This window comes from Triticum urartu, chromosome 7 (genome assembly GCF_003073215.2).
Source record: "Triticum urartu cultivar G1812 chromosome 7, Tu2.1, whole genome shotgun sequence".
In the NCBI taxonomy this organism is placed as follows: domain Eukaryota; kingdom Viridiplantae; phylum Streptophyta; class Magnoliopsida; order Poales; family Poaceae; genus Triticum; species Triticum urartu.
Genome location: NC_053028.1, coordinates 217,970,191 through 217,982,548, shown reverse-complemented (window position 1 = coordinate 217,982,548; position 12,358 = coordinate 217,970,191).

Below are 12,358 nucleotides of genomic sequence, written 5' to 3'. Positions count from 1 at the left end.
TAGCTTATCATGGTGGGAGCGAGTAGAACGTCGCCGGTGCCTGGAAGCGGGATGAGGCGTAGACACGAACGCTAGTCCTGCTCTGCGGGGCCTCCGCATGATCACTAAGACACAAGTGGTACAATGGTGCTCCTCAAGCTGTTTGCTAGAGGTGGGAGAGGGCAAGGCTGTCTCTCTACTCCTCTAGGTCTAAATCTAGTCCTAACAGGTTCAGAACCCTTTGCATGGGTGCCCTGGGGGGTTTATATAGACCTACCCCCTAGGGGTACAATGGTAATCCAGTCGGGCGTAGGGCCCGGCTGTCAGTCTCTTTGTCCGTCGGCTTCTCCGTCGGCTGCTGGGGCCCGCCGACTAGTCAGGTACGGGGCCGACAGGCTGCCTCCGCCTCTCTTGGGTCTTGTCGGCTGCTGATCACTGTAGCCGTGACACTAATGACGCAGGCTTGGTCAGGGGATCGTGGCTACAGCTCCGCCACCTGGCGGGCGATTACTGTAGCCACTATGCGTCTCGTTTGGTTAGTGGCGCATGGGACCTGAGGAAGGGGTGGGGCGACTACTGGGGGCCGACCTCCCTCGGGTCCGACTGGTCGGGCTCTAGTCGTCTTCCGGGCTCTCGCTGATTGGTGGGGCCCGTCATCCTTGGGTCGTACCGACAGGCTGTCGTGGGACCAGGGATCCGCCTGCTTGTGGTGATGTCAGGAGTGGCGTGGCAATAGTGCCGTGCCGGGCGGAGATCTCCGCCGGTATGGTGCACTGTGGCCACGCCCGTCCCTGGATCGGGGGGAGGATGGTCTACACTGTAACAACCCCCTGTCTTGTCTTTCTTGATGAGGGCGCGGGCTTTGTTGGCGCCGTGGACCGACTGCTAGGGGTCGGCTTCTCTAGAAGTCGCGAACTAGGAGTCGGCTGGTCTCGAACTCGGCCGTCTATGGGTAGCCGGCTATTCCTTTATCTGGCCACCAGAAGGCGGCACATCATCTTGGTGCCTTGAGGGGCGCAGCCAGCCCCGATGTCTTGAAAGGTTCTGGGCCTCAGGTCAGCCTACACGTGGCCCATTCCTCCCACAGTAGTCCCCGAAGCTGGTGAGTTGCGGCGGCTGAGCAGCCGAGGAGCCTCAGCAGTTTTCTTCTCCGAGTGCCTGAGGTGGAGCTTCGTCCAACTTCTGCTGGGCCGACTGGTGCGAGTCGGCCGCGCCCAGTCTGACTTATCCAAACTTCGAACGCGTCGGCGGGAACCAAGTGGCGTGCTAGCTTAGCCTCCCGGCCGCCACCCATTGTGGTCATGTCATGTGGCGCCGAGCGGCCGGTCCAGTGTGCCAACCCACATCCACGATGGGACACACCTCCGGGCAAGGCCCACCACTACCACGCGTCGGCGCGCGAGCGGATCCGCTGCGGCCGAGGTGGGCGGTTGGGGTTCCCGCGGAGTTACTACGTGCGGTATCTTGCGTGATAAACGTGGGGGTGTGGGGTCGTGGGCATAGTAAGTCCCACGATCGCCCCCTCGGCGTCGCAGCCCATAGGCCTATAAGTAGGGGGAGGAGGGGGAGCGACGGAGCACGCGCGTCCCTCCTCCCTATTCTTTCCTCCTTCGTCTTCGTCTCGCCGAAGCGCCCCCAAGCCACGTTTGAGCGCCACAGTGGTTCATCTCCGATGAGCTCATCCTTCAACCCCACGCCCCCCATGGCGCGCTCCGGTGCATGGGATGGCTCCGAGGTTCATGATGACCACATCGACTTCCTCCGCCAGAGGCAGCGGCTCCCCAGCGAGGACCACATGAGGGTCCGCCTCGCGCCGAGGAGGGAAATTTCGCCGGCGCCGGAGGAGGGAGAGCAGGTCGTCTTCCGCTCACACTGCCTGCACGGCCTCGGCCTGCCGGCGAGCAGCTTCTTCCGATCCTTCCTCGAGTTCTACGGTCTCCAGCCGCACCACCTCACCCCGAACACGATGGTGCTGCTGTCCGCCTTCGTCACCTTGTGCGAAGGCTTCCTCGGCGTCCTCCCCACGATCAAGCTCTGGGGGGAGTTCTTCTACAACATGCTCAGCACCCTTGTTGCGGGCGTGCCGGCTCAATGTGGCGCGTTCATCACGGTGCGGAGGCCGGCGGCCGAAAACCCGTTTCCTGCCATCCCGCTGATCAAGTCGGTGAAGATGTGGCAATGGTCGTATTTCTACGTGAAGAGCGTCTTCGCGGAGGGTGACTGGGTCAACTTGCTGGCTTACGAAGCCGGCCTGCCGGCTGGGAGGCGGCCCAACTGGCCGTACCGGGCCAAGACGTTGTCGCCCTCCGGAGCCGCCGCTATCGCGCGGCTCCGAGTGCTGACACAGTCGGAGGGCTTGACCGGGCCCGACTTGCTATCCGCCTTCGTGGGGCGCTGAGTGCTCCCTCTCCAGAGCCGCCCTCACATGATCTGCCAGATGAGCGGACATCGGGACCTGAGTCGGCTGTGCACCAAGGAGATGCCTCACGCGGAGGTAGCTCACATGGTGAACTACCACTACAAAAAAATACACTTCCATGATGATACGTGTTTGTCACAGTAGGTCGCGTTTTTTTGTCATGCATGTACATCCATGACAAATTTATGACAGAATCAAGATAGTCATACCTGTGTTGTCGTACAAGTGTTCCATGACATTACCAAAATTATCATCACGGAAGTGTCCACTTCGATGACGATAAATCGCGCATCACAGAAGTGCTTTCGTCAAGGGTGACCGACACGTGGCATCCACCGTAACGGAATGTTGTTAAGCTATCGGGTCGGGTTTTGGATCCGATAACCCGTTAACAGCCCTGACCAATGGGGATTTTCCACGTGTAAAATCATCATTGGCTGGAGGAGACACGTGTCAGGTCCGCGTTGGCACAGGTGTCACTCATCCAATGGGCGAGACGCGCCTATGATATGTTGACACGTGGACAGGCCCATCAAGTTTAAATGGGCCGGCCCAACTGAAGGCCCACAAAATTTTGCGGACCATAATGAGCCGGCCCAGCTAAAGGCCCACAAGGTTTTGCGGGCCATAATGGGCCGGCCTAGGTAAAGGGCCACAAGATTTTTGTGTGCCATAATGGGCCGGCCCAGGTAAAGGCCCACAAGATTCTTGCGGATCATAATGGCCCGGCCCAGCTAAAGGCCCATGAGATTTCGCCGACATTAATGGGCTGGCCCAGCTGTAGGCCCACAAGATTTTGAGGACCCTAGTAGGCCGACCCATTAACTGGCTGCCATGTTTTGGGCCAAATGCCGGCCCATATTTGATCTGGTCCATTAATGGCCTGCCACGCTCCGGGCCTAATAGTGTCCCATATGAGATCCGACCCGTTAAAATCCTACCACGTTCTGGGCCAAATTACGGCCCAGGTCAGGTCTGGGCCTTTAAGAGGCTTTGGGCTCAATTATGGCCCATATCAGATTCGGCCCGTCAACTGGGCACTATGCTTTTGGGCCCACTTGTTAAAGGCCCACTTAGTAATTCGGCCTGATATTAGTTTTGGCCTGTTAAGGGCTCGTTTAACATTTCGTCCCTATATTAATTTCAGCCTGTTAAAAACCCGTCATATAGTTGGGCCTAACTACGGCCTGGTTTGCATCCGGCCTGCTCGCAACCGATATCTTATTGGGCCAAACAAGGACCGAGACAATTTTGGCCTGTTAAAAGCCCGTGATTTGATTCGCACAATCATGGGCCGGGGTTCATTTCGGGCTACTGCCGGGCCGTGAGCTGTTCGGCACGTTTCAGGCCCAACCACTAGTAGAAAAAGGGTCAAATGTGAAGCACATTAGTGCCGGTTTGAATTTGAGCCGGCACTAATGTGTGCATTAGTGCCGGTTCCAACGGCTAGCCGGCCACTCTCATTAGTACCGGTTCGTGGCGGACCTTTAGCACCGATTCGTGCCACCAACCGGTACTAAAGTGAGTGGTGGGAGGATGTTGTCAGTCCGGGGCCCCTCCAGCACCTTTAGTACCGGGTCGTATCACGAATCGGTACTAAAGGTCGTCCTACATAGACCCTTCATCCACCCAAGCTCGCTTTGTTCTTCCCCTTTCCCCTCTCCTCTCTGTTCTTTTCCCTCTTCCTCTCAAGCTCATCACACATTTTGCCCAAAATTTGTCAAGATTTGAAGGCCCCCATCCATTCAAATGATCACAAAGGTTAGCAACTTTGTCCTTTCATCTCTCATTGCTAGATTAGCTCGTGCAATGCTTTATATAGTGATTGATTTTTGAGTTTAGTAATTTGGGAGGAATTATATATATGTGCTAGTATTTGATTTATATGCAATTTGAGGTCAAAAATAACACTTAGTTTGCATATGTAGGTGTGGTTTACTTAGTACCTTCTAAATCTCCGTCGTAACCACCGTCGATCACTCGCAACGTCCCGTCGCCGGCACCACCTTGTGGTGAGCCTCTTGTTCATGAAGTTTTATATAAAAAATTGATGTTTGTGTGATTTGGATATATAGTTACTCGTATAATTATCTTACCCATACGTTGTTTGTTATACATAGTGCCATGGTTTTGATATCCGTCCCCGTCGGCCCTCGTCCGGGTTATGATTCGGATGTGGTATATTCTCTTTTAAAACTATTCATTGCATTTCGTGTTTATGACAAATTATGCCCATCAAGTTGACATAGATATTTGTATGTAGGAGGTAGTTGAACCGGAAATTCCAACTGACCCTATTGTCGAGAGGTTAAATTTACTTGAAAGATAAAATGAGAATTTGAAGGAAAATTTGAAAAGAATTGAGGGGGAGAAGATGGAATTGGAGTTGCATGTTGCCGATGTCATCGATGATCACAAGATTAAGATGGAGAAAATGCGCTTGAAGATTAGAAAGATTAGAAAATATGCCATTCATTGTGAGGCCTAGTATCATTATGGTGTTGGATCAATTGTTACCTTAGTTGCGATCTTGATCGCATTTGTTGTTGCATTTAAATTCTTTAGCTAGAGAGTTATTTGTTTGTTGCATTTAAGTGTTGTATGAACTTTATGTATTGTATTAATTTGGTGTTTTTGTTGTTGTGTATTGAAGATGAAACGGCAATGGATGTACGATGACCGATGCTCTCCCGAGTTCGTTAATGGCATGCATACTTTTCTGCTTGCGGCTGAGGCAAACAAGTGGGCGGATGGTTTTATGCCTTGTCCATGTGCTGGCTGTAAGAATGGTCACAATTACTCTACGTCAAGAACCATTCACGTCCACCTGTTTGAGTCCGGTTTCATGCCCCACTACAATGTTTGGACCAAGCATGGAGAAAGAGGGGTTATGATGGAAGACAATGACGAAGAAGAGGACGACCACAGCTATCCTGGCCATGGGTTCCCTGAATACGATGATACAACAATGAGGGAAGAAGCTGAGCCGGTAATGCGGGAAGAAGCTGAGCCGGCAATGCGGGAAGAAGCTGAAGAAGAGGCATCGGATGAGCCCGTTGATGATCTAGGTCGGGCCATTGCCGATGCAAAGCGAAACTGTGCAAGTGATTTGGAGAAGAAGAAGTTGCAGCGCATGTTAGAGGATCACAAAAAATTGTTGTACCCGAATTGCGTAGGTGACAAGAAAAAGCTGGGCACCACACTGGAATTGCTACAATGGAAGGCAGAGAATGGTGTATCTAACAAGGGATTTGGAAAGTTGCTGGTAATGATAAAGAATATGCTTCCAAAGGACAACGAATTGCCCGAGAGTACGTACGAAGCAAAGAAGGTTGTCTGCCCTCTAGGGTTAGAGGTGCAGAAGATACATGCATGCCTTAATGATTGCATCCTCTACCGCGGTGAGTACGAGGATTTGAACGCTTGCCCAGTATGCGGTGCATTGCGCTATAAGATCAGCCGCGATGACCCTGGTGATGTAGAGGACGAGCGCCCCAGGAAGAAGATTCCTGCCAAGGTGATGTGGTATGCTCCTATAATACCACGGTTGAAACGTTTGTTCCAAAACAAAGAGCATGCCAAGGCGATGCGATGGCACAGAGAAGACCATAAGAAAGACGGAAAGTTGAGAGTACCCGCTGACGGGTCGCAGTGGAGAAGAATTGAAAGAAAGTACGGGAAGGACTTTGCAGATGACGCAAGGAACGTATGATTTGGTCTAAGCGCAGATGGCATTAATCCTTTTGGGGAGTAGAGCAGCAACCATAGCACCTGTCCTGTGACTCTATGTTTGTATAACCTTCCTCCTTGGTTGTGCATGAAGCGGAAGTTCATTATGATGCCAGTGCTCATCCAAGGCCCTAAGCAACCCGGCAACGACATTGATGTGTACCTAAGGCCATTAGTTGAAGAACTCTTACAACTATGGAATGGAACAGGTGTACGTGCGTGGGATGAGCACATGGGGGAAGAATTTGACCTAAAGGCATTGTTGTTCGTGACCATCAATGATTGGCCTGCTCTCAGTAACCTTTCAGGACAGAAAAACAAGGGATACCGCGCATGCACGCACTGTTTGGACGATACCGACAGTATATATTTGGCTAATTGTAAGAAGAATGTGTACCTGGGACATCGTTGATTTCTTATGAGCAGGCATCCCGTAAGAAAGAAAGGCAAGCATTTCAAAAGTGAGGCGGATCACCGGACGAAGCCTCGCCACCGTACTGGTGCTGATGTACATGATATGGTCAAGGATTTGAAGGTGGTCTTTGGAAAGGGTCCTGGTGGACAACCTGTTCCGAATGACACTGACGGATGCGCACCCATGTGGAAGAAGAAATCTATATTTTGGGACCTGCCCTATTGGAAAGACCTAGAGGTCCGCTCCGCAATCGATGTGATGCATGTGATGAAGAATCTTTGTGTGACCCTGCTTGGCTTCTTGGGCATGTATGGGAAGACAAAAGATACACCTGAGGCATGGGAGGACCAGCAACGTATGCACTGAAAAGACGTCATACATCAGGGTCATGCAAGCTACGCTCTTACCAAAGAAGAGAAGGAAATATTCTTTGAATGCCTGCTCAGTATTAAGGTACCGTTTGGCTTCTCGTCGAATATAAAGGGAATAATAAACATGGCAGAGAAAAAGTTCCAGAACCTAAAGTCTCATGACTGCCACGTGATTATGATGCAACTGCTTCCGATTGCATTGAGGGGGCTTCTACCAGAAAATGTTCGATTAGCCATTGTGAAGCTATGTGCATTCCTCAATGCAATCTCTCAGAAGGTAATCGATCCAGAAATCATACCAAGGTTAGAGAATGATTTGGTGCAATGTCTTGTCAGTTTTGAGTTGGTGTTCCCACCATCCTTCTTCAACATCATGACGCACGTCCTAGTTCACCTATGTGAAGAGATTAACGTTTTGGGTCCTGTATTTCTACACAATGTGTTCCCCCTTGAGAGGTTCATGGGAGTCTTAAAGAAATATGTTCATAACCGTGCTAGGCCAGAAGGAAGCATCTCCAAGGGCCATGAAAATGAGGAGGTCATTGAGTTTTATATTGACTTTATTCCTGACCTTAAGCCGATTGGTGTTCCTGCATCGTGGCATAAGGGCAGACTGGATGGAAAAAGGCATGCTAGGAGGGGAACAAATAATATGTATGGACGGACATTCTCTCACTGAAGCAAACTACACAGTTCTACAGAATTCCGCCTTGGTGGCTCCGTATATGGATGAACACAAGAATTTGTGACGCTCCAAACACCCGGAGCGGTCTGATGACTGGATTGCACATGAACAAACCAGGAGTTTCGCCAGCTAGTTGCAGACACGTACCATGCATGACGCCTCTATTGAAGATGACCTGTACTTGTTGTCCCAGTTACCATCTTCGAATATAATGACTTTTAATGGGTACGAGATAAATGGTAATAGATTTTACACGATCGCCCAAGATAAGAAGAGCACCAACCAAAACAGTGGTGTCCGCTTTGATGCAGAAACCAAGACGGGAAAGGAAACATATTATGGTTATATACAGGACATATGGGAACTTGACTATCGACGTGGTTTGAAGGTCCCTTTCTTTGGTGCAAATGGGTCAATATGACACGAGGCGGGGTAACGGAAGACCCGCAGTACGGAATGACAATAGTGGATCTCAACAATCTTGCATATGCAGACGAACCATTCGTCCTAGCCAATGATGTGGCACAGGTTTTCTATGTGAAGGACATGTCTACCAAGCCGAGAAAAAGAAAAGATAAGGAAGCGAATGCATCATACGATGAGCCAAAGCGGCACATAGTTCTTTCTGGGAAGAGAAACATCATGGCAGTGGATGACAAGACAGACATGTCAGGAGATTATGAAAAGTTTGATGAAATTGCTCCATTCACAGTGAATATTGACCCAAGCATCCAGTTAAATGATGAAGATTTTCCATGGCTACGGCGCAAACGGACACACGTGAAGGAAAAGTTTCACACCCAAAGATCTAGGATGTGATCGGCTTCACTATCATCACTTTCTTCTGTGTTTCACACCCAGGAGGGAATCTCTGTAATATTTAGGGTAGCTAGTTATGTGTTTTGGCATTTGAAACGCGAAGAAATTTTATGTGCAAGCAAATTCTTTCATGCATTTACTGATTTTTTCAGCTAAATGACCCTGAAATTGAAAAGCATTTCAAATGAACTCAGAAAAGGTTTAAAGTTGGCATGGTATCATAATTTCACCCACATAGCATGTGCAAAAAAGTAGAGAGGGTTACTGCAAAAACTGGATGCACTTCGTGTACAAAATGGACAATCTCTTTCGAAGTATCAGGGTTTCGGACGAAAACTCATCCGTTACAAAGGCATTTCAACAGGGCATCGCAGCAGAGGTAGGCCCAGAAGGCCTGCTTAAGAGAGGATCTCGAGACAGCAGCGACGGCGGGGCTTATAAGCAGGTGCGAGTGCCCCTCGGCTAGCGAGGTGGGACGAAACTTTTGCGCCCCTAACCTGGCAGTGCACACCCTTTAGTACCGGATCATGGCTCCAACCGGTACTAAAGGGGGGCCTTTAGTACCGGTTGGCGCCATGACCCGGTACTAAAGGGGGTGCGGTTCCCGCCGCTTTGCCTGGCCAAAACAGACCTTTACTACCGGTTGGTGGCTCCAACCGGTACTAAAGGTGGGTTCTACATAAGAAAACACTTCAAAAAAATTGTCAGTTTCTCATCTCTCCCTGCTTCTTTCTCCTCTGCCCCGTCGCCGCCGCCCCTCATCGCCGCCCCCGTCGCCGTCCCCATCGCCGTCGCCGTCGCCGTCCCCGTCGTCCTCGTCGCCGCGCCGCGCCCCGTCCTCCAGTCGTCCCCGCCCGGCCCATCCCCGTCCCCTTCATCGCCGCCCCGTCCCCGTCATCACCGCCCCGTCCCCGTCGTTGTCTCCGTCTCCGTCCCCATCCCCGTCGCCGCACACCGTCGTCGCGCCTCGCCGGTGAGCTCCTGCCCCGGCCGCCAACCACACAAACACACACACATTGTTATAGAATTGTTAGCAATCTTTCTGTTTTTTAGTTATAGAATTATTAGAAATGTTAGTTTTAGTTATAGAAATGTTAGTTATATAGAAATATTAGAAATGTTAGTTATATAAAAATGTTAGTTATATTAGAAATGTTAGTTATATAGAAATGTTAGTTATATAGAAATGTTTTTTAGTTATAGAAATATTAGAAATGTTAGTTTTAGTTATAGAAATATTAGAAACGTTAGTTTTAGTTATAAAATTTAGAATTTGCATATATGAAATCACAATCCATCATTTAAAAATATTACTTTACTTTTGCGGCATATAGTATTTGTTTTCGACGATGCCCAGACCGCATCCTCGCCGTCGACCCGTTCACGACGACGTCTTGCTTCAGAGGACCCATGTCTGGGACTGGGCTCCGCCGGGCTGGCACTGGGAGGTGCTACCTTCAGGGGCGCGACGCTTGGTGAGGAACCCGGCCCTGGGTCCCGTCGTCGACCCTGATCTCCTTTGGTGGCGTTCGCGTGGGCCACTTTCGATGCGGAGGGAGCCGGCCCCGCCGGAGGTGGTACGTCACCGTGTCAGGGAGGAGGACGAGCACGTCCATCGCTACATGGCTGCTATGGACGTCAGGTTCTCCAATACCTGGCAGGTTCTTTGGGGAGATCACCCGAGCTATGATCCAGTGATGGTTCCTTCACTTTGGTTGTCCACCGCCTAGATTACTCTAGTATTCGATCTTTATTAGCTAGCTAGCTAGCTAGTGATGTATTCGATAATAATATTCGAGATTATATATATTATTCGAGACAATGTTTTCTAGATTATGTCTATTATTCGAGACGATGTATTCGAGATTATATTCGATGATGCTTATTATGTACTATTATTGATTCAATTTTTCCTTATTAATTGATTGCATCCATGCATTGTAATTTGAATATATTTCTTTTGGATTAGTTAAACAAAACCTATGGCGGACAATACCGACAGAGAGGGAGAAGAGGCCCTGTTCAATATCATACGCAATCCTCACGGGCCAGATGATGATCAGAATGAAGAAGATTATGACGGCTCTGAATATCTAAACAACACCGGGGAGGGTGATATGATATTCGATCGCGACGACCGAATTGATGAAGTCATGAACTATGAACATGACGAAGAAAATGTTGATCTTGAAACAACAAAGACCGGCGAGGTATATATATTTATATAGGCAGGCATCTGGTGATCATCACATGTTTTAAATGACTTGAAGATATATTAATGAATCGATCTTTCTTCTTTCATCCATCCGGATCGAGCAAATCTTCAGGCAACAGGAAACGAGGCCCGAAAAAAAAGTTGAAGGAGGGCGTAAAGTACAATATTGAGGCCATCAAACCTAATGGTGAACCATTAGCGCCTAAGAAGATTGCGGACAAGTTCATTCGTCAATACGGAGTTCTTGTGAAGGACCAACTCCCGATCTCCCTTCAAGAATGGAGAGAGCCAGCAAAGCCACGTCCAGGAGTTACTTTTGTCGACGACAGACAAAAACTTCTGCTTTGGGGAACGCTCATGGAACATTTCACCCTACCAGATCATTTCACAGATGTAGATGTGGAGAAAGTCAAGGACGCTGGTCTTAGGAAGATGGCGGTTGCATTCAAGAACCACAAAATTCGTGAATGGGCCAAGTACGTCAAGGGAGGAAGGAAGACTCCAGTATTCGAGGGAACACTAGAGAAGCAAAGTGCTCATTGGGACGATTTCATGAAATTCAAGGATTTGGAATTATCTAAGGAACGGTCGAGAATAAACAAGGCCAATGCCGTAAAAAAGGATAAGTTCCATAAGCTGGGGCCAGGTGGCTATGCGGTGGGAATACCTAAGTGGGCTAAGTCTGAGAAAGAGATGCTGGATGCAGGTGTCCCTCCAGAAACATTGAGCTGGCCCCCCAGGTGCAGGACTTGGTTCTGTGCGCATGGGGGGGGAGTTGGACCCGAAGACAGGGAAATTTTTGAAGAAGGCATGTCTGGATGGAGCCGAAGATAAGCTACTTGTTGCAATAGAAGAGGCTTGATCGGGGGTGTTCGAGCCCAACAAAGAGAATGACGAGCTTACGCGTGCCCTGGGAAATCCTGAACACCCAAGAAGAACACGAGGCATGGGCGGTATTCCGTGGTATGAGGGGTTTTCGGACTGGAACGCCGACTACAGAACCCGTGCAAGAAAGAAGATTGCGGAGGAGAAGAAGAGGAAGATGGAGGAGGAGCAGAGGAAGCCAGACTATGAACGCCTTCAAGGCCTAGAATCATCGCACGCGGACTTGGCAGTCAAATTCTAGCGGCAGCAGGAGCAGATCGACTCACTTAGCCAGCAAAGGGGGTCTCAGCAGCTAGCGGATGATCCACCATTGGATAGCACCGTCCCATCCATGCCGAGAAGCAGCATGGGTTCCGCCCCGGGCGACGTATTCCTGGATAGCTACCCAGTGGATGACATCATGGAGAACACTAACTGCGAGCTACACTTCAAAATGAAGAACATATCCATGAAGGTGGCGGACGCCCTTGCTTTTACAAATCCCCCCGAGGCAACCTTCCATTGCAACCCGATTCCAGCGGGCTATGCTCGTGTGTTGGTTGATGAGGTGGTGGACCAATATTCGAGGCTAGAGCTTGACATTCCTGGAGGTGACGATGAGCACACACTAGGAGAGGCCAACCATCATATCATCCTATGGAGAAAGGATTGCATCATCTTTCGAAGGCCACCGACACCGCGTCATCCGACTCCTCATCGAAGTCTGCCACCGAGTCAGCAGACTCCCGCTCCTCCAAGTCCACCAACGCGTCAGGCCACTCCTCCTCCTCCAAGTCTGGCAAAGCGTCAGGCCACTCCTCCTCCAAGTCCGGCACAACTTCAGGCCACTCCTCCTCCTCCA